Source organism: Microtus pennsylvanicus, chromosome 19, assembly GCF_037038515.1.
Source record: "Microtus pennsylvanicus isolate mMicPen1 chromosome 19, mMicPen1.hap1, whole genome shotgun sequence".
Classification (NCBI taxonomy): domain Eukaryota; kingdom Metazoa; phylum Chordata; class Mammalia; order Rodentia; family Cricetidae; genus Microtus; species Microtus pennsylvanicus.
Window position 1 is genome coordinate 4,284,832 of NC_134597.1, and position 19,495 is coordinate 4,304,326.

Genomic DNA, 19,495 nt, shown 5'->3' on the forward strand with positions numbered 1-19,495 from the left:
TATCCACTAACCCTGTTCCTTTATATACGTTTATTTATTGTCTGTCATGTGCATGTATCAGCATACATATGGGGTCAGCAGATAACTTGCAGGAGTTGGTTCTCTCCTTCTACTATGTAGGTTCCAAAGATCAAAATCAGCTTCTCAGGCTTGGCAGTAAAAGTCTTTCCCTGCTGAGCCATCTCCCCTGCCCAGAATCCTGATTATTCCAAAGTTCTTTGAGTAGCTTCACCTATAACCTAAAACTGCTATTTGACTGTGGGATTAGGGGGCCACACTTCTGTATTTACATCCAGAGGGGAGGCTGTTGTATGTGGCAGGTTTCCTCTTTGCCAGAACACCAGAGTCCCTTTGCTTTTACTGGCTCAAAGTTCTTTAAATTTGCTGCCTCTGATTTAATCATTTCCAAGAGAGAGTTACCAGGACTGGCTAAAGATTAAGCAGATCCCACCCTGACCTAGGAGTGGTATGTGGAACAGAAGAAGGGCAATAGATTCCTGATGAAAAGGGATGAAAACAGAGACTGAGTAGACAAGACTGGGATCAATGACACCGAGGGAAGAACGGATGGAGTTTGCTAACAGGTGGGGTATTACAGAAAACAAAACTTGGGCAGATCTTATAATCTGGCCTTCAATAATTGGGTAGAAAAGGTGAGATAGGCAAGACTGGGTGAAATAGTAAGTTTGAGGATAATCAAGGCTTCCGTTCTTTCATTTTCATCAAGTTAATTTGAAGATGCTCCCTCGTCAATGCAAAGGCAATCAAGTTAGGAGAGGGGAGTTTAGAATTCTATCAACAGAAAAATAACTGGAAACAGGTCTGAAATCATACATACATACAGTTTTGAAAGCGTCTAACACAGGATGAGATGAACAGAAAATACATGGATACAGAAAGGAATAAACTGAAGGCAGACGAGATGGAAGCTAGGATTTAGAGGTAAGTGCCTGAGAAGACACAGTAAGTGGCTAGAAGACCCAAAACCAATCTCTAACGTGACATGACAGTGGACTGAGGATACTACAAATTGAAAATGTTCTACCTAAAGCAGTGCTTCTCAACCTTCCTAATGCTGCAGTTCCTCATGCTGTGGTGAGCCCAACCATAAATTATTTCCATTGCTACCTCATAACTTTAATTTTCCTAGTGTTAGGAATAGTAAATATCCATGTTTTCTGATGGTCCTAGGTGACCCCCATGAAAAATGGGTCATTCAAGCCCTAAAGGGGTCATGACCCAGAGGCTGAAGACCACTGGCCTAAAAGGAGGGATATATTGCTCCTGTTTACTTGGAAAGGGCAGGGTAGCATATGGTTTTCTCCTGGAATACAGTAAAAACTTAACAAACTAAGACATAAGAAAGCAAATCCAAAGACGACCTGGAGGGGAGTGATTGCATGGCTTCCAAAATGAATGCTGAGCCCTGCAACTGAGGCTGACCTGCTTGAGATGGAGTTTATACAGGGACATTTCCAACGGCTGCCTTTCCCCGTGTGGTACAGGATAATGTGCTGCAGTAGGTGTCCCTGCTCAGGGGGAGATGTACAAGTTAAAGCCCCCAAAGAGGAGGGCATCCTAGGGAGACCCCCGTAGCTGTCTCCTCAGCATGCTGTGAGTAGGCCCTGCCAACAGGTTTCATTCTATGATGCAGAACCTCAAAACACCTTAGAGGTTTGGGAGAGCAGTTGGAAGGACAGTAAAAACAGCAATTAAGGCATTTGAAGCAGGACACTGTGAGAGGGAAGGGTATTCCCTGGAGCCATGCAGCTGCTGGTGAGAACCAGAGTGCTAAAAGTCGGCCACCTCCCTACGGGTTAGCTACTGGCCACAAAGTCCTGATGAGCCATAAACTGTCCCAGTTACTGCTAGTTGTGGGTTTAGACAATAATTCTCTACTACAGAAAATACTTCAGTTCATGGAGAAAGGAGGCTGGACCGAGCTGGAAGCACTCACCCGCTGGCTGACTTGCTGGCACAGGAGCTGCCTGAACAGTACTTAAGTAACAGCCAGGCAGGGCACAGCCATTGGGTAACAGACACTACTTTTGCAGAAAATACTAGCTCTATGTACATGGCATTTACTCTGTCCAAATTCTTTTTTATTCTTTATTCCATTCCATCATTTGCCAGTTTCAATGAGTCCTGTATACACCAAATTAAATCTCCCAAACAGTAGGCAGAGCAACAGTGATAATTTTCCAGAAACTCTGTGTGTGACATGAATTATGCAGTAGCTGAGAATACACCCATATTGCTAACGTATCCAGGACCCACTTTCCCAACTGTAACAGAAATATTATTCTTAAAACTGTGACCAAATAGCCAATGGACACTACCAACCACTAGTAAGATCACTGGCTCAGAACTAAGTAAATTACAGAGATTTAAAATGATTAATATTCTAAAACCATAGGTTTTGAAGGCCCCCCTTATAAATAAATATTAGTAATGTTGCCTACACTATCAAAAGACAGAAGACATTAAAGTCTAAGGTGATGTAAAAGAAGTATCTTATAAAACTGGACTGAGATTTCATTGATTTCAAGAAAGGTGCTGAGCTGGAGATCTGATGAATCACAAAATCTGAGCCTCAATTAATATTAAAAAATGTTATAATGTGGACTTTTAGTATGTCAATACGTCTTTTGAAAACCATGAATATAAAGGAACAGAGGCAAAAGATCAAGACATCTGAACCAAAAAGATTAGATCAAAACGTTTATTTATTTTGTTATAAAACAAAAATAAATCCAAGCAGATAATGAAATAACTTTAAAGTATCCCTTCCTTGCTCCCTGTCCTAGAATTTAGCCCACAGTCCATGTTGAGGTTCTTGCTTCCTGGATGCTATGACGTTTCCATCTTGTACCCGTGCTTCTCAAGCTCAGCACTGAAACACAAGACAAGGGCAGCATTAGCATTCCCTCTGAGAATTCAAAGACACAGCTGTTTCTAAGACAGAATAGAATAAATCAATTTAGATTGGGTCACTAACTTAGAACATTACCAAATTTATTTTAGTTTCTAAAATGAAACCATAAGAAGGAAATTGGGTATCAATCAATATAGTAATTAAAAAATTGTTTGTCGTATCATTACTTGTAATTTTCATTAATTTTCTCATATATGAACCTACTTATAGAATGAGACCTTTCTACTATTCTACAAGAACCTTACACATATTATACTAATGTTCTATTTCTAATGTATATTTTAATATAGTGCAAACATTCTTTTATTTAAGTGTATGAATGCTTTGCCTACACGCATGTGTGTCCTGCCTGTGTGCTTACTGCACAAGAAGTCAGGAGAGCGCTGAATGGTTGTAAGCCACCATGTGGGTGCTAGAAATTCACCTCAAGAGGAAAAGTGTCTACACCAGTGTGCACCATCTTCCCAACCCCGAACTGTAAATTTCTGTTGCTCGTTTGTTTAGGTGGAGACAAGGACTGAGTCAGCGCCTCATGCATGCAGAGTCGGCACACTGCCTTCAGCCGTATCCTTAGATACTTCTGCTCTAAGAAAATTCTGAGATCTACAAAGCTCATACCAGTATCAAAATTTTGCCAATGATACAATCATCCCAAGCACAATACTGCTCTATACAGGAAGGAAACTGGCCGCTGTTTAACAAATGGTGCTGGGAAACCTGGATGCTGACATGGAAAAGTGAGTTGTACCCATATTACATGTTAAAATTCATTCAAGCTAAAAGAGAGCTAAGCTATAAAATTCTTCCACAAAGACACATGAATAAACCTTCCTTACCTGGAATTTGGTAATGAGTTTCTAAATCTGATACCCAAAGTGTAAGTAACAATAAACAAACTTGATCACCAAAATTTAAAATTTTGCAATTAACAAATTAAATAAGACAACTTAGCAGAATACCTAACAAGATCTTAATACCAAGAATATGCAAAGTAGGTCTCAATTCAACAACAAAAAGAGAACTTGACTTCCCTCACCCCAAAAATACGTGTGGTCAAGAAGCACACTGGGAAATGAAAGCCGAAGTTACAAGGAGACTGTGCTTCATGGCTTTCACTAAAACAATAATCGAACAATATTATATTTGTACATTGCTACTGGGAAACCTTTCCAGTGACTACAGACATGTCTGACAGTTCAAAATGTTAAAACAGAAAATTAGCATACAACCTAGAAATGTCACTTCACAGTCCCCCAACCTGAAAATACGTGCTCAAATACGTGCACATATGGGTGAGTGTGTAGCATATACAGCATATAAAAAGCAGACATGTCCACAAACTGACAAATACAGAAAATGATATATCTTACATTAGAGAATTATTGAATTATGAAAAAGAACAATGTACTTCAATACACTACCATATTTTTGAATCTGGGAAAGATTATGCTAAGAGGAAGAATGTGGATATACAAGGACATATCTTGTATAATAACATTTATATGAAATATCCAAAATAGGAAACTTGGGTGAATTTATTCTTGAATATATTAGGCCACTATATAACTCCAATCTCCAAATTTGAGGATCATTAAATGAGCTCCCCAATTCGATCTATGATTCTAATTTCGGCCCAGTTATTCAATACTGGCTGAAAATAAATGTTGACAGGATCAAGTTCATGAACAAGAGCAAATACGCTTTTATTTAACTACCTTCTTAGAAGGAACAAAAGGTGTATGCACTTTCCTGAAATACTCCTGTTTAGAAATCCAAAGAGTGAAGGAAATGTCTTATTTTACATAATGAAAAAACCATCTCAAAAGTTCTAAGAGGACAGCTATCTATGTACGCTGTACATTCCATGCTTAAAATTAATACTGATCTTTAATAAAAATCTGGCTGAAAACCTACCGTAACTGATTGGAGAAGTCATCTTCTACATTGTCATCATCCCAATTATCCTCCCAGACATGAGCATCTTCATCTTCATCTAAGCCAGCCCAGTCTAAAAATGGAAACAGATGCCTAAGTATTTCTCAAACATTATTTCCCAAAGTATAAAAACTTCAGAGAATTTGCCATTAAATATCCTCACAACTCACAAAACAGCTAACACTTTACCTAAGAAAAATTGTCATCTTCCTCTACAAATCTCGAATCTTTTGCTATCTTGTTCTCATTTTCTCCTGCTCAACAGGGCAGGTACACACAATGATTTTGTCAGCACACACCAGCCTCGTGCAAGCTCAAATCCCAGCATGGAGAAGGGATGTGGACAAGTTCCTACGCCTAGCTAAGGAGCTACTGGCAACTGAGAGCTGCTCTGACAGCAAGACTCCGATTTTCCCTAAGACCCTACAGTAAGTGGATCAGGCTCCAGAGGAAGGCCACACATTCAGTATATATGGGAAGCACAGACTGGACTCGATGGATTGGGGGTTAAAAGACACAAAGTTGGGAGTGGGTAGGGAAGGGAGCAGGATCTGGGAGGAATTTTGGGGAAGAAGTGAATATGATTAAAAGACACTAAACGGAATTCTCAAAGAACCAAAAGGAAACCAATTCAAATTATAACCCACCACTAATGTCAGTAAATAAAAAGCAACATAAAATTTACAATTTTTTTAAGACAAGATTTCATACAAATCATGACTGGTGTTAAACTCACTGTGCGGGAGGATGGCCTTATATTATTGATCTTCCTGCTTCCATATTCCAACTACTAAGATTACAGATGCGCGTCAGGAAGTCCCACTTGTCTTTTCCAGAAGGAAAACATAAATATGCACAGGGGAGAGTGGTGCTGTTCTACTTAATACGTTCTTTTCTTTTTCCTCCCTCTGGCTTTAAAGGACAGACTTAGATAGCTAGATTTCAGCTTTCCTCAGAGAAAAATACGCGTGTAAATATCTCTAGACATTCTTGTAGAGGGTTAATATCTATAGAGGGTTGGAGAGGTTCTGCTCAGTAAAGTGTGCGAGCGTAAGGAACTGGGTTCAGATTCCCAGTACCAGGGGGGCAGCTGCCTGCAATGGAAGAAGGTCCTGTGAGAGTTAATGGAGTTAGGAGAAAGACTGCTGACATTCACCTCTGGCCTCTGCACACATGTGTATACATATCCATATGTATGTATGCATACACACTTTTACAAAAATATCTACTGCTAAAATAATACCAACAGCACAAGCTCTAAAGCAACTCAGTAGTCAAGCGAAGAACTAATCAATTAGATAGCTTCATTACAAGCAAATATTTAGTTAGTTAGTCAGAAAGAGTCATACAATGAAATATAAGGTACCCCAAATTTCCTTTCCTTTATGCTTTTGAACACTACCTCATGGAATGCCTGAATGAGAAACTGCATCTCTGATCTGCCCTCTACTTCCAAATACAGCTCCACTGCAGAACTATCCTTTACACCTTCTAATTCTACAAATAACTGACTCTAGACACAAATCCAACTTACTGGCCTAAAGAAGGAAAAGCACAGGAATCATTCTAAAATTCCTTTTTTATAGATGCATCAAATTCTGCTTATTTAGCCCCTAAAATAATTCTCAAGTTGCTCTTTTATTCCTATGACCTTTAATCTAAAACAAACATTCACACTAGACACAGTAAGTCCCTACTGCTAAAGACACCATGCATTTGGGAAACATGGACCAGAGATTTTGAACTGGATGAGATCTGAAAGCCCCTGAGGACTAGATATCATGGTACCAGAAGGCACCATGCAAGCCTTCCGAAGGAAAGCAACCAACAGTCCTACCCAGCTATGGTGCCTATGAACCACAATGATGAGCATCATGGTACTACAGTATACACTAACGTTGCAGTGGTGGCATGCATAGTTCGATGGAAAACCATTTATTCTCTAATTGGACTTAAGGCTTGCTGAAGGGGGGGGGGGTCATACCTAGTATTGCAAATTTAGCCAACTACCCAGGACTAGTGAGAGTGAGGTCATGGATCTTGGAGGAGGACCTATAGCTACTACTTTACTAAATCAGCACAACTGTAAACTACATTCTAAATATTTATCCATGTACCCACAGATAAGTTCTTACTCTTCGTCATGGAAATTTTGCTTTTCAATAGATGGAGACTATTACACAACTGATCAGATAGAAGTTGAGAAAGAACTGGGAGGAGTATAAGGAGGAGAAACCATAATCAGGATGTATTATGTGTGAAAAAAATCTATTTTCAATAAAGGGGGGAACAGCTATGAAGATTTAAATCTTATGGCTTGAATTTGAAATATCTTATGTTTAAATGTTGGTGTGGGGCCTGTGACACTATTCTGAAGGCTGTAGAGCTTCTAGTAGGTAAGTCTGGCTGGTGCAAGCACATCACTAAGGGTAGATTTTGGAAGCTAGCCCAGAGGAGTTCTCTACCTTTTGTAATTACAATCAAGTGAACAAGCTCTACGTCATGCATCAGGTGCTAGGCTCTCCCTGCTATGATGGGCTGACATGTCCCTGAATCTGTGAGTCAGAATAAAATTTTCCTTCTGTAAGCTGCTCTGTCGATGCTGAGAAAATAACACAAATCTCAGAAAATAAATAACAAAGGTACAATTTAGGCTTTCTATGTACATATGTAATAGATTCAAAATATTCAACAGTAGTGTCCACACGGGTATTTTATTACACTTATATACTTAAATTTTTCTGGTGTAAAAATGGAAAGAAGAACCAGCAAAGAACAGAAATTTGGAAGGCAACTTAGCTAGTCTTCCTTCTTCAACTACCACAGTCACATCTTTTCCAGTTTCTTTGTTTTCCGAGACAGGGTTCCTCTATGTAGCTCTGGCTGTCCTGAAACTCACTCTGTAGATCAGGCTGGCCTAGCACAGAGATTCCAAGTGCTGGGACTAAAGGTGTGTGCCACAACCACAAAGCATTTTCCAGTTTTAATAACTAAATATTTAAAGTTATTTATCTTCTCCCTGCCCTTAATTCGACTAAGTTAATATGGGTGAGATTTCCTTAATGGACTATCACAGCATTATTAATAACACAGAGAAAACTATTATATGAAAGTGGCAACAGATGCTAAGATCGAATTTTATTTAAAACAGGAAGATCAAATCTGAAGCCATGCTCAACAGTGAGTGCTTATAGTTCTTTTAGAAGTGCCAAGTTTGGATTCCAGCACCCACAACTCATAACCAACAGAAACCCCAGCTCCAGGGAATCTGGCATCCTCTGTGGGCACCTACTTACACACAGGCACATAATAAGAAGTAACTATGTTTAAAGATCTTCATTTCAGACAGTACATGTTTCTCTAAATCACCAGAGATCAATGCGATGGCCTTAATTTTTCAATTAAAATACAAGAAACCCTTAAAAAGCCTAGGTTCATGACTGTAAACCTTGTAGCAGAACAATTGGATTAATTATCCTATCGGCGGAAAGCATTCCTTCCCTCCATATTCCCTCTGGACTTACTAGTTTTCTGGCCATTCAGTAACTAGTTAATTCCCCCAAAAGAAATGGTAATGCTAAACCCTTTCTTACTAAAATTCAAAAGCGACTCCTTCATTAAACTGGCTTATAACAAATTTATAAAACAAGATTTTATAAAATGGTCAGGACATGACTATTTAAAAACTACTGATATCTGGAACTAGAAGGGTCTTAAAGATCACTCTACATTCCCCTTTTGGCTTGAGAATAATCATCACCACAATCAAAAGCAGATGAAAAAGCTGCCTCACCAAAAGATAGTCACTTAAGAATCAATCCCCATGCCTCCAGTCTTAAAATCCTGTTGTAAATAGGCTGTTTGGGTAGAGAACAGAAACAGGAAAGGTCAAAATCTGTTAATATACTTTTAGGAAATTTTATAAGTTATATGAAAGGGAGTTTAAAGTTTAAAAACAAAATTAGCCAAACAATAATATGAACAAAGACCTAACAGTTTTTGAGAAAATGGGGGTGATCTGTCACTAAAACCACACGGTAGAATCTGCAAGGCACTGAAACATCAGGCCTGAAACACTTCCAACTAAATAATTTCCTATTAAGTGAGTGGTTTCCATTCGCACCAGTCCCTAAAAAGGAAATGATCATGTGTGGAAAGAGGCAAGTTAAAAACATAAAAAAATAAAAATATAATACTTTTTGGAGAAAGCTTATGAAGTCTTTTAAGAACACTGCAAAACCTTAATTGTCTTCTGAAGCAATTGCCTTTTTAGAAACACGAAAATTATAGGGTTCCAGAAACTTTTAATCTAAATTATTATTTGATTCAAAATGTTGATTTCAATATTGTTATTACTTGGTGTCATTCAAATGTCTCCATGATGGTTTTACTTCTTTTAATTTTGTGAGGGAAAAGCTTGTTAATTTGTAACCAAATGCTGCAGAAAATCAGCAGCAAGAAACATGACTGAGTCAGTGATTTGTTTTATGAAGTGCAATGCTTCTCTAAAAAAGGCAAACTTCTTACCCTATGTGTCTTTTTCTTTAGGATGATGTAGTTTCTAATGTAGCAAACTGAGTAAGAAGAGCACGTGGCTTAAGAATAAAGCACCTACCTCTCCCTTCTTTAAACAGGCACCTCATGCTTTAAGTAGGACAAAGAAGAAAGGGCAGAAATACAGTTCTTCGAAAAAGAAACTGTCTCAAAAGCAAGGAAGGCAATAAACACCACAGGCAAGGCTTGAGGATTCATGAAAACAGCTGTTTCCTTGGTGATTTATGTGCGCGGGTGCACATGCCATGGGATACATGTGGAGGCCACAAGACTACTCACAGAAGTTGGCTTTCTCCTTCTACCAGGTCAGGCTGTCAGGCATGGTAGCAAGTGCCACTCACAGACCTAGCTAGCTACCATGTCAGCTCATTCCTTGGTATCCTTTCCTCTGAAAATGTTTTTCTTTCATAAGAGTTGTCATGGTCAAGATATCTCATCACAGCAATAGAAATCCTAACTAAAACAGATGCGTTATTAATGTCTAACGATGTCCTTTAATATATAAATGAATATACAGTTTAACCTTCAACTTCAATGTACTGCCAGAATTGTGATCAATTAAATAATTATAGCTTTTTACTTCAATTTATTTGCCTCCAGATTAAAAAATGTTTTTTAATAGTCAGCTACTGGATACGACGGCCTACTGTAGTTATGAACTCCCAGCTGGTGAGGTTGCCTTCACAAGATCAAGTCAGTGAGCATTCCAGCATGAAGGGGTTCATGGGTCTCCAGCTCTACCTAGGGAACTATGGCCAGTCGATGCCTTCTGGAGAAGTCAGGTTTTTTAAGGGTGTGGCTCCTGTTAGGTACACTACACTCCAATGGAAGTCTTCATACCGTGCCATGTATTTGAGCAGCACAAAATGAACTCAGCAGGCTTTTTTGAGAGAGACAGAACACAAAGTTGGAGGACGGGGGGGAGGAGGGATGACCTGGAAGTAGCTAGTGGGAGGAACAGGGAGCTGTGAATGCAATCAGAACATGTTCTATGAAATTCTCAAAAATGAAACTGAGTTTTATCAATGAATTTTATCATACATGCATATGCAGAGCATTACATGATGAAAACACACCAACTCGCACTTACTATCAAGTGAGTGAGAACAGGAACTCTGACACGAGGGAGCTGGAGCCACAGCAATTCTCCACTTCCAAGTACATGGGTTCTTCCCAGAACTTTGCTTTCTAAAGGCTATCAATGCAAACACATCTGCACTGCATTCCACAGATCTAATGTCTGCTTAGCTGACAAGAAACTTCTGTCTAGCACGGCACCACTGTTCTCCCACATTTCTCTTAACTGCTGTCAAAGGAGAGCTTCAGAGTAAAAGGCAATGGTGGTGCTGCCAGGCCACTGAACATTTGTGGCACGAAGTCTAAAACTAATGCTCAAAGTAACCTATATAACCATTATGGTTATCCCTAATTATCCTTTAAAAAAACCAATTCAAACCCAATTCTTTTCATCGCGTGTATATTATTTGCAAAATGTTTCCATGTCATTGTTTTTATTATCAGTACCTTCAATTTTGTTTAATTTGATAGAGTTGCCGAAAATCATTACTCTAAAAATGCCCTTACGACTTAAAACTCTTACCTCGTTTTGACCCTGCTTCTCACTGCTCAGCACTACCCAACCTGGGCACCATCATCCATTTCCTAGACTCAAGGTGCAAAATCAAAACCCCTCATCTCCTAGTACTCCTAGCACCCCATATGTAACAAGCAGTCCGAAGTTAATCAATTTGTCTTCCTGTTATTCAGGCACTATCATTCCACTTCACTACTAATAACCCATAAAACCCTTCTACCTGAGTTATTTCAACAAAATTTACTACTTCGTCTACCTGACTTTGGTCTCTACCTTTGTAAACTAATTCTGCTGTTTAATATGTCCCAATAGATTACTGCCCATATAAAACCCACCTGCACTCTCAAAAGCAAAAATCAATTTAAAAAAAAAACCCAAACTCCCAACAACTTGAAATCTATTTAAGAATTAAGTCCAAAATAGTTATGCCTTAAAGATTCCCAAGATCAGTCTCTAGTTACCTGTGTATACAAATCCTAGCTTTAAAAAATTATTGGGTGGAGGGGAGCAAAGAAACATGCCATGTTAGGTAGAGGCCAGAAGACAACTTAGGACAACTTGTTGGAATCCATCTCTCATTCCACCTTCATACCGGCTCCAACTCAAATTTGCAGAGCAAATGCCTTCACCTATCCAACCGGTTCTAGCTCATAATACATATGTATGTATATTCACCACCAAGCCTTTACTTACCCCTCTCTACATTTCAATCTCTTTTAAAAAGATTAATGTAATTATGTATATGAATGTTCTCCCTGCACATATATACACAACGTGAATGTCTGGTGTCAGAAGAGGGGCCAGACCCCCCCCCCAAGGGTACTGGAGCTACAGGTGGTTGTGAGCTGCATGTGGGTGCTAGGAACTGAACCTAGGTCCTCGGCAAGAGGTTCTCTTAGCCACTGAACAAAATGTTCACCCCATTTCCATCTCAAGTATCTATTCCAATGGTGCTAATTCATGTTTTAAATGCATGAAAATAATTTCTTTTTTTTTGAACTGTTGTTGAACTTTATGATTAGTTGTGTTCTAATATCCCAACACACAAACACACACACCCTACAGAAGAAGGAAACAGAAATCTCACCTAGAAGCCCAATAGATAATAAAGACTGTATAAAATTGTTCAAGTTTAACCAGGGCTATGTGTATGAAGGGTCCAGGGGAGAAACTAAGTCTTAGAGATTCTTTCCCTGGGATAGGCATTTCCCAAGACTAAAGTACTCTACTTGGTGACAAAGCCACTGGTCCTAATTTATCAGCATTTATATTCCTTACCACATTCAAACAGAGATTCTGCATAGAGTGAATTCTGTTTCAGTGCAGTGTCTACTAAATGTGACCCTGGTTGTTGTTACTATTATTATTATTTTACTAAGTCCGCAGTAAAAACTCTACACCTCATAGAGCTATTATGAACAGTAAAAGAGACTATGTGAAGCATTTAGGATTGGCAATGGCAGCTAAAGAAATTACCTCTCTCCATCCTTCAGTATTAGGTTTATAGGAAGTTTATATCACGTTCATATATATATATATATATATATATATATATATATATATATATATATATATATATATATAGTGAATAAATCACTTGTTACATGTTAACCATGAAAACAGCTGGGGGTAGGAAATCTAAGCAGAGAAACCTTTTCCAAAATAAAGACAATACCACAGCTACCAAATTAGATAAAGATATACTTCAATAGAAGATCATCAAACTTTTGCAACTTTTATTTCCCCTTTAATGTTTTCATAATTCATCTTTCAATGAGCAAAGCTTAACAAACAGTAATGTTAAACACTGAAAATCACAATTGCTTGTTGTCTGCTCACTACACAAGCACTGCAATAGTTAATCAAGTAGTACTCAAAGACAAAGAATTTGTACTGCCTAACATTCTGGTTTACAAGTCTTAGCTCTGACTTCCACAGGGATTACTCATTTTTATCTTCACACACCCATAAACAACATATGCTATGTATATGCAAATTATGCTATATATACAGATATACTTCTTGTGTGTCTTTAAAATTTACATTAATAATATAAATAGCATGGTGCTGGGGGATAATTTGGGCTGAATGAGGTCATGAAGGTATGAACCTCCTAACATGGTTACACGACAAAAAAAGAGAAGGAGCTGTCCTGATAAGAAATGAAACTGTCAGCACTGTCTCACCAGAGTGAGAAAATAATATGTTTATTGTTTACGCCATTCAATCTGTAGTATTTTCTTCTGGCAGTCCAAGCAGGCTAATACAATTAGGAAAATCTTTCACATTGAAAAAAAAATAAATCATAGGCAAAGAAACTAAGAATGAAGGCTAGCAATTGAAAAAAAGGTATAATGGTTTGTCACAGGCAAATCAACAGAAGAGACTAGGAGATAGCTCAGTTGGGTAAAATGCCTTTGGTGCAAACATCCAAATCTAAATTTGGCTCCTCGGTACCCATGTGGAAAGCTGGGTGTGGTGGCATGCACAGAAGATCGAGGGCTTGCCGGCCACCTAGCCTTGCCAAACTTGTCTGTTCTGGGTTCTCTGATAAACCCGGCTTCAAACATAAGATGGAGAAGGCAGCCTCTGACATTAACTTCAGGCCTCCATATGTATATACACACATGAACATGTACATATGTACATACCACACTACGTACAAACATATACACACACAAAATGCAACTGACCCATAATAAAAATGATATGATCTCAACTCCATCCATCAGACTGACAAGGACTAAAATGTTTAATACCTACTGCAAGTTGTAAATGGTAATATATATCACATAACTCTTCTCAAAGAAAATTTGAGAATATGTTTACATTTAAAGTACACCTAGTTTTGGATGAGGTGCCAAGCTAATGAAAGACAACATTTGTCTGATGGGGCAAGATGTGGCTGGTGTGACACAGCCTGGAGAGAGTGAAGGAGTGAGGAGGGGAGAGAGTACCTGGCGTATAGAATGCTAAGCCCAAATAAGGTGGGCAGAACTCGACAGGCCAACAGAAAAGAGGATAAATAAATAGACAACACATTTAAGATATGGTAGCCAGGTGTTAAGTTACTAGAGAAGTTATAAATGTTGAAAGGGAAAAAAAGCAATAAGGAATCTGTGGTTCTGAATTCCAAGTGGAGAGATCTATGTGAACTTGATGTTTTACACACACACACACACACACACACACACACACACACACACACACAGACACACACACACAGCACGTTCTCTAGTTCCCTTTCACTGAGAGCAATAACACCCTAAAAACAGTATCATAAATGGAATCAAGATTCTGTTCTCCATTCCAAACAAAATAGGAAAATACAAGACTAGCTTCAAATATCTGTGTCAAATACTAGCAAAATCAGGGAAAACGATGGGGACGTGTCAAAAATCACACAGAAACAAGCTTGAAGGAGTTTTCCATATTCAACTGTTAGACAACCAGCGGTTAAGAATAAAAGTAATATATTAGAATTCATTGAATTAAGAGTCCATCTGCACACAGTGATACAAATAAATGAGAAAATAAGCATATAAATGCATTAAAGGCTTGGGGATTGGAATTAACATTTACATGGTTTTAATGTCCCTCCCCCACAAACAGCTATTAATGCAATTCAAAACTTTACTTCCTTGAATACAATTTCTAAAAACAGACATTCAGTAGGTACCTTCCCATGTAGATTAGGTATCTTCTTTTACAGTTTCAGTGAAACAAATTTTCATTTCATACCAACACCATATAACTAACTTAAATGTTGGATGATCCTGTTTATATGACTACATTATATTTAATAACTGTTATCAGCAAAGTCCCCTTTGGTACTACACAAACCAACTCACAGAGTATAGAAAGTAGTCAACAATTGTTCTGTCTTCCTTCTATATTCATCTAAAAAATCTTTCTGATATTACTTTAGTATAGTTAGTATCCAATGTTCATAATATTTTAATGGTACTGTTCTTATGACAAGTCTTTCTTAAATACATCTATGTTAATTTAAATTCCTTGGCTCCCACTCACAAAATGCTGGCCATTTTTACCTCTGCAAGTCATGTGAATATGATACACTAAAACACGCACCCATATGGAGACCTCTACAGGATGCCTTACTTTGTCAGACACCAGTGAGAGGGCCTTAGTTACCCAGCAGCAGCTTCAGGGATCACCAGCCCACTGTATGACTCAGAAGATTCTCGCCATTCTCTAGCAAATACCAAGGTCTTATCAAGGAATTTAATAGGATAAGATGAAGAGGTGGGTAGTTGTGTATTGCTAATATTTCAGTGACATGAGTATCACTGATCATAGAAAAATTAAGCAATAGTTAACACAGCAGAACTCTTGCTAATCCTACTGCTCTTTGAGGCAATTTCGCTTAAATATTCTAAAAAAGCAAGAAAAAATATCTTAGTTCTGGAAAAGGAAAAACGAGAATAAATAAAATAATCTGAACAACCACTGCTTCTTCCTTCTTTCACCATCCACTTCTAAATGTCAGTAAAAAGAAATTAACAATACTTTAAAATCTTTTCAATATCTGTCCGACAAGGAAAAAGTAGTCAGAAGTCTCAATCATACAACAACTTCAATTTTATAACTCATTCTATAATCTCCAACCTAAGTGCATGATGGATGAAATCTGAAATGTTCTGTAGACAAAGGTGTTAGCTGGGTTTAAAACTGTAACCTTGTCAAGGCCTCCAGAAATATATAAAAACCAGTCTTACCAGAATTTTGAATTTGAATGGCTTTCTTATAAAGTCTATTCTCACTTAGCATAAACAACTAGAAATTGTGTAGACTGCATTCCACAAAGATTCTAAACATGATTTTGTAACAGCCCCTACTTAATGGCCATTCTAGTACATACCCACCAATTAGAATAATTGTAAGGAGTTGCCAATTTAACAGATTCAGACTAAACAAGGGAACTGGAGGGATAAATGGAACATTTGTTCCTTTGTACCTTCAGAGACTCACTCCAGATGTTATGCTTCACACCAAAACAACGAGGCCTCCATACAATCATTAACTTAAGCTTTCTTACCTTTCTTTAAGATCACTAAATTGAAATCCCATCCAGTAGGTTCTTATCTGGGAGGAGCTGTAGCAACAACACTCCCAACAAACCATGAATATATAGTTCAATGACTCATCTGTGACAGGCTCTTCTGGGTACAGTCCACACACAAGTTACCCCGAGAATAGCCAGCCCTACTATGGAACTCTCAGACTGACAAAGTTCTCAGAAGTAAAATGCCCAACAGATGGCAGAGAGAACTCCAGACTGGATTAACAAGAGACAAGAGACGTGCTCATTTATTCTAGTAGGGCGTCTGTAGGTGTGTTTGTCACAAAGGGCGACCACACGGACAAATACATCTTCAAAAGGGAAAGTACATGAACGCAAATCAGGGAACTCATAACTGAAGAGAAAACCCAAACACCCAAATTTCTAACGTTCTCCCGACAATGTGAATGCCAACGAAGACTTGTGCTCCATGTACACCTCAGCATCAACAGAGAATCTATACCACGACGACACAAAAATATGAAAGATCATGTTTACTCTAAAAGAAACAAAGCTCTTCAGTGATTTTTTTTTACAGGTTTTAGTTTTCTTTTAATTTGTAATCAAAAGTTTTCATTTGTAAATATGTAGTGGTTTCACCAGTGGGATAACTTTATATACAGCAAAATCTCCCTAATGAAACGTAAGGAAAGGCAATTTAACTGGTAACTAGAGAAGAAACATACACTTCCATAACAAATGCATTTCAAAGTATTTCTCATTCTAAATGTAAAGATAACTTAACAAACTAGATTCTATACATCGGAGACAACAAATTCCTAAGAGCTATAAATAACATGGTGTGTATGCTGGCAGAAGTCTCTTGCGCATCCTATTATCTTTTTTTGTTTGTTTGTTTTTGTTTTTGTTTCTTCGAGACAGGGTTTTTCTGTGGTTTTGGAGCCTGTCCTGGAACTAGCTCTTGTAGACCAGGCTGGTCTGGAACTCACAGAGATCCGCCTGCCTCTGCCTCCCTGGGATTAAAGGCGTGTACCACCACCGCCCGGCTGCATCCTATTATCTTTAGAAGCTTTGCTTTGCCTTAACTTTACTGAAATGTCTAATCACAATCCAACTGTGACCACTGAGCAGACTACTGCTCGCAAGTGGGCCCCGAAGGACACACACTACACAAGTTGACGGAATCTAGTACATCATAAGGAGACAGCTACCTTTCAAATCCTTTACCCAGTTCTCAACTAGTTGTTATAAATAGGTACACACACTTTTGTCTGGGAATATTGGTCAGAAAGACCTTTCGGATCTTGAGTTGGCCATCTAATGGCAAGGGTCTGTATTTTAATATGTCAATTTCTACTGCTTCAGGATGGGACGTTAGGCTAGACAATGTAAATCAAAATCCTAACAGTGTAGCTCGTATGGAATAAGGAAGAAAGGCCACCTGAAGTAAGTAGTTGGAGGGAATTGGATCCTGCCCTCACTTAGCCAATTCTACCACCAAGCTCTGTTAGAGGATTATTAATGAACCTGAAAACAAAACACCACATTGAACAGATAAATTCATTACCAAAACAAAAGGTAAACTATCCCATAATATATTGTAGACTCCTAACTGGAAGGAAATGTGCTCTGAATTGGTTTATGAGGCTGTGTAATATGCACACTAATGTTCTCTTCCACAAAAACTAAAACACTGCATCCTAAGTAAACAGACTAGATGTTTCAGTGATGTGGTTTTATGCAGCAGGAGATCATGATGGGGCAACTTCTACAATTTTCGTCAGGTGATAATTGCTTGACGCCCCATATGTGCACAACTGACCACAATTTTCTTCGGAAAGGCAACAGGAACTCACTTTCTTAAAACAAGGTAAATATTTGGGAATCGTACTCCAAACAATCAGCCAATTCCGAAAACGTACGGGGGCAAAGAGATCTAGCAAACAGAAGGGTAACAGCTTCAACACACAAAGCAAGGGCTTTGGGGGCAACAGAGGGTCCCTATTTCAGCTTCAACATTTCCACAGTGTTGACACTGGGCCTGTTTCTCGATTGTTCCAAACTTCAGTTTCCTTACGTGAATAACAGTAGATATACAGCAATTATATTTGTGGCAGGGGAACTGTGCTAATAAAGCGTGGACTTACATTCCCAAGATCATAGCAACCTGCTCCAACATTAGCTGTATTATAACTACAACACCTCTAATTTTGAAGTTAATTTAGAATGCGGACGCTAAGGCAAAATTTGTACTGAGTACACCACACATGACTCTGCCTTCCTACTTCGCAGGGCTCATTGCCACGGTCCTCGGAGTAGGCAGCACTGGCGGCCTTGGGACAACTGTGGAATTTTGGAGAAGTTTACAACCAAAGGGAGGCTGTGACGCCGAAGCGAAACAGAGTCCCGGGCTGGAGACAGAAGGCCACACACGCGACCGCGTGGGGCCCGGCTGCACCTGGCCCTCTCGGGGCCGAGACATTGAGCCCTGGGCACCGTAAGCGACGCTCCCGGGGCCCGCGCACCCGGAGGCCGCGCCGGGACCGCGCCCCGGCCCAGCGAGCAGGTCCGCCGCCGCCACCCCACTCCAGGCCGGGGCCCAGCGCGCGGCCTGGCAGTTACCTTCCGCGGGAAACTCCTCGAACTCGTCGTCCTCTTCCAGGAGACCCAGGTCGACAGGCTGCTTCTTCTCGGACATCGCGCCGCACCGAGCTCCGCCGCGCTCACAGCCGCCGCAAAGCTGGGAGCCTCAGTACTCGCCAGGCGCCGAGACGGCCCACGCCGGCGCAACCATAGAGACGAGCCAGGAAGAGCTACGGGGCAGCGCGAGGAATGCTGGGATGTCGGAGGTCCGCCCAGCGCTTCCTGCGGGTGTAGCCGGTCCCCTGACTTAGAGCAGGGAGCTGCTTTGTTGTATAGATTTTGTTTTACAGCTCCGTCGTTTTATGATTCATGTAGATTGTCTGACTGCGAAAGAGTAACAGTGTATAAAATTACTAGAGACCATTACTTAGCTTATAACCTAGAAAAGAAATCTAGAAAGATTTTATATAAGCATATAACGTAAGTAACATTTTTTAGTGCCAGGTCCTTTTAGCATACATTATCCCAGTACTCAAAGCAATTCCCTGAGCGTGCTGTTAAATATCTTCACATGTAGGAAACTCAGGACCAGAGCAGTCTATGTCACTCAGATATGCTAGACAATCCTGACTGTCCTCCAACTTTTCCATTCTTCAGTGCCTTTTGATTTTAGGATTGTGTGTGGTAGGGGCTTTGTGCTGTAGTTAGTTGACAGGTTTGTAAAAATAAACGAGTTAAAAAATAATGGAACGTTTTATTGTTGCTCAAAAGATATAATTTTGGTTTCTTTTTTTTTGTTTGTTTGTTTGTTTTATTGTGCAAATGGACAAAACAGACAATGGCAGATGTG

At 39.3% G+C, this 19,495-nt stretch overlaps 1 long non-coding RNA gene across 1 annotated transcript; it reads right to left on the reverse strand.

Moving 5' to 3' along the window:
- Nucleotides 1–2,708: 2,708 nt before the first annotated feature.
- Nucleotides 2,709–18,850, reverse strand: LOC142838300 (uncharacterized). The gene is made up of 3 exons (XR_012908528.1): nt 18,685–18,850; nt 4,850–4,943; nt 2,709–2,893 (listed from the first exon to the last, which is right to left on the reverse strand). It is a non-coding gene; the product is annotated as an uncharacterized LOC142838300 (long non-coding RNA).
- Nucleotides 18,851–19,495: the final 645 nt, after the last annotated feature.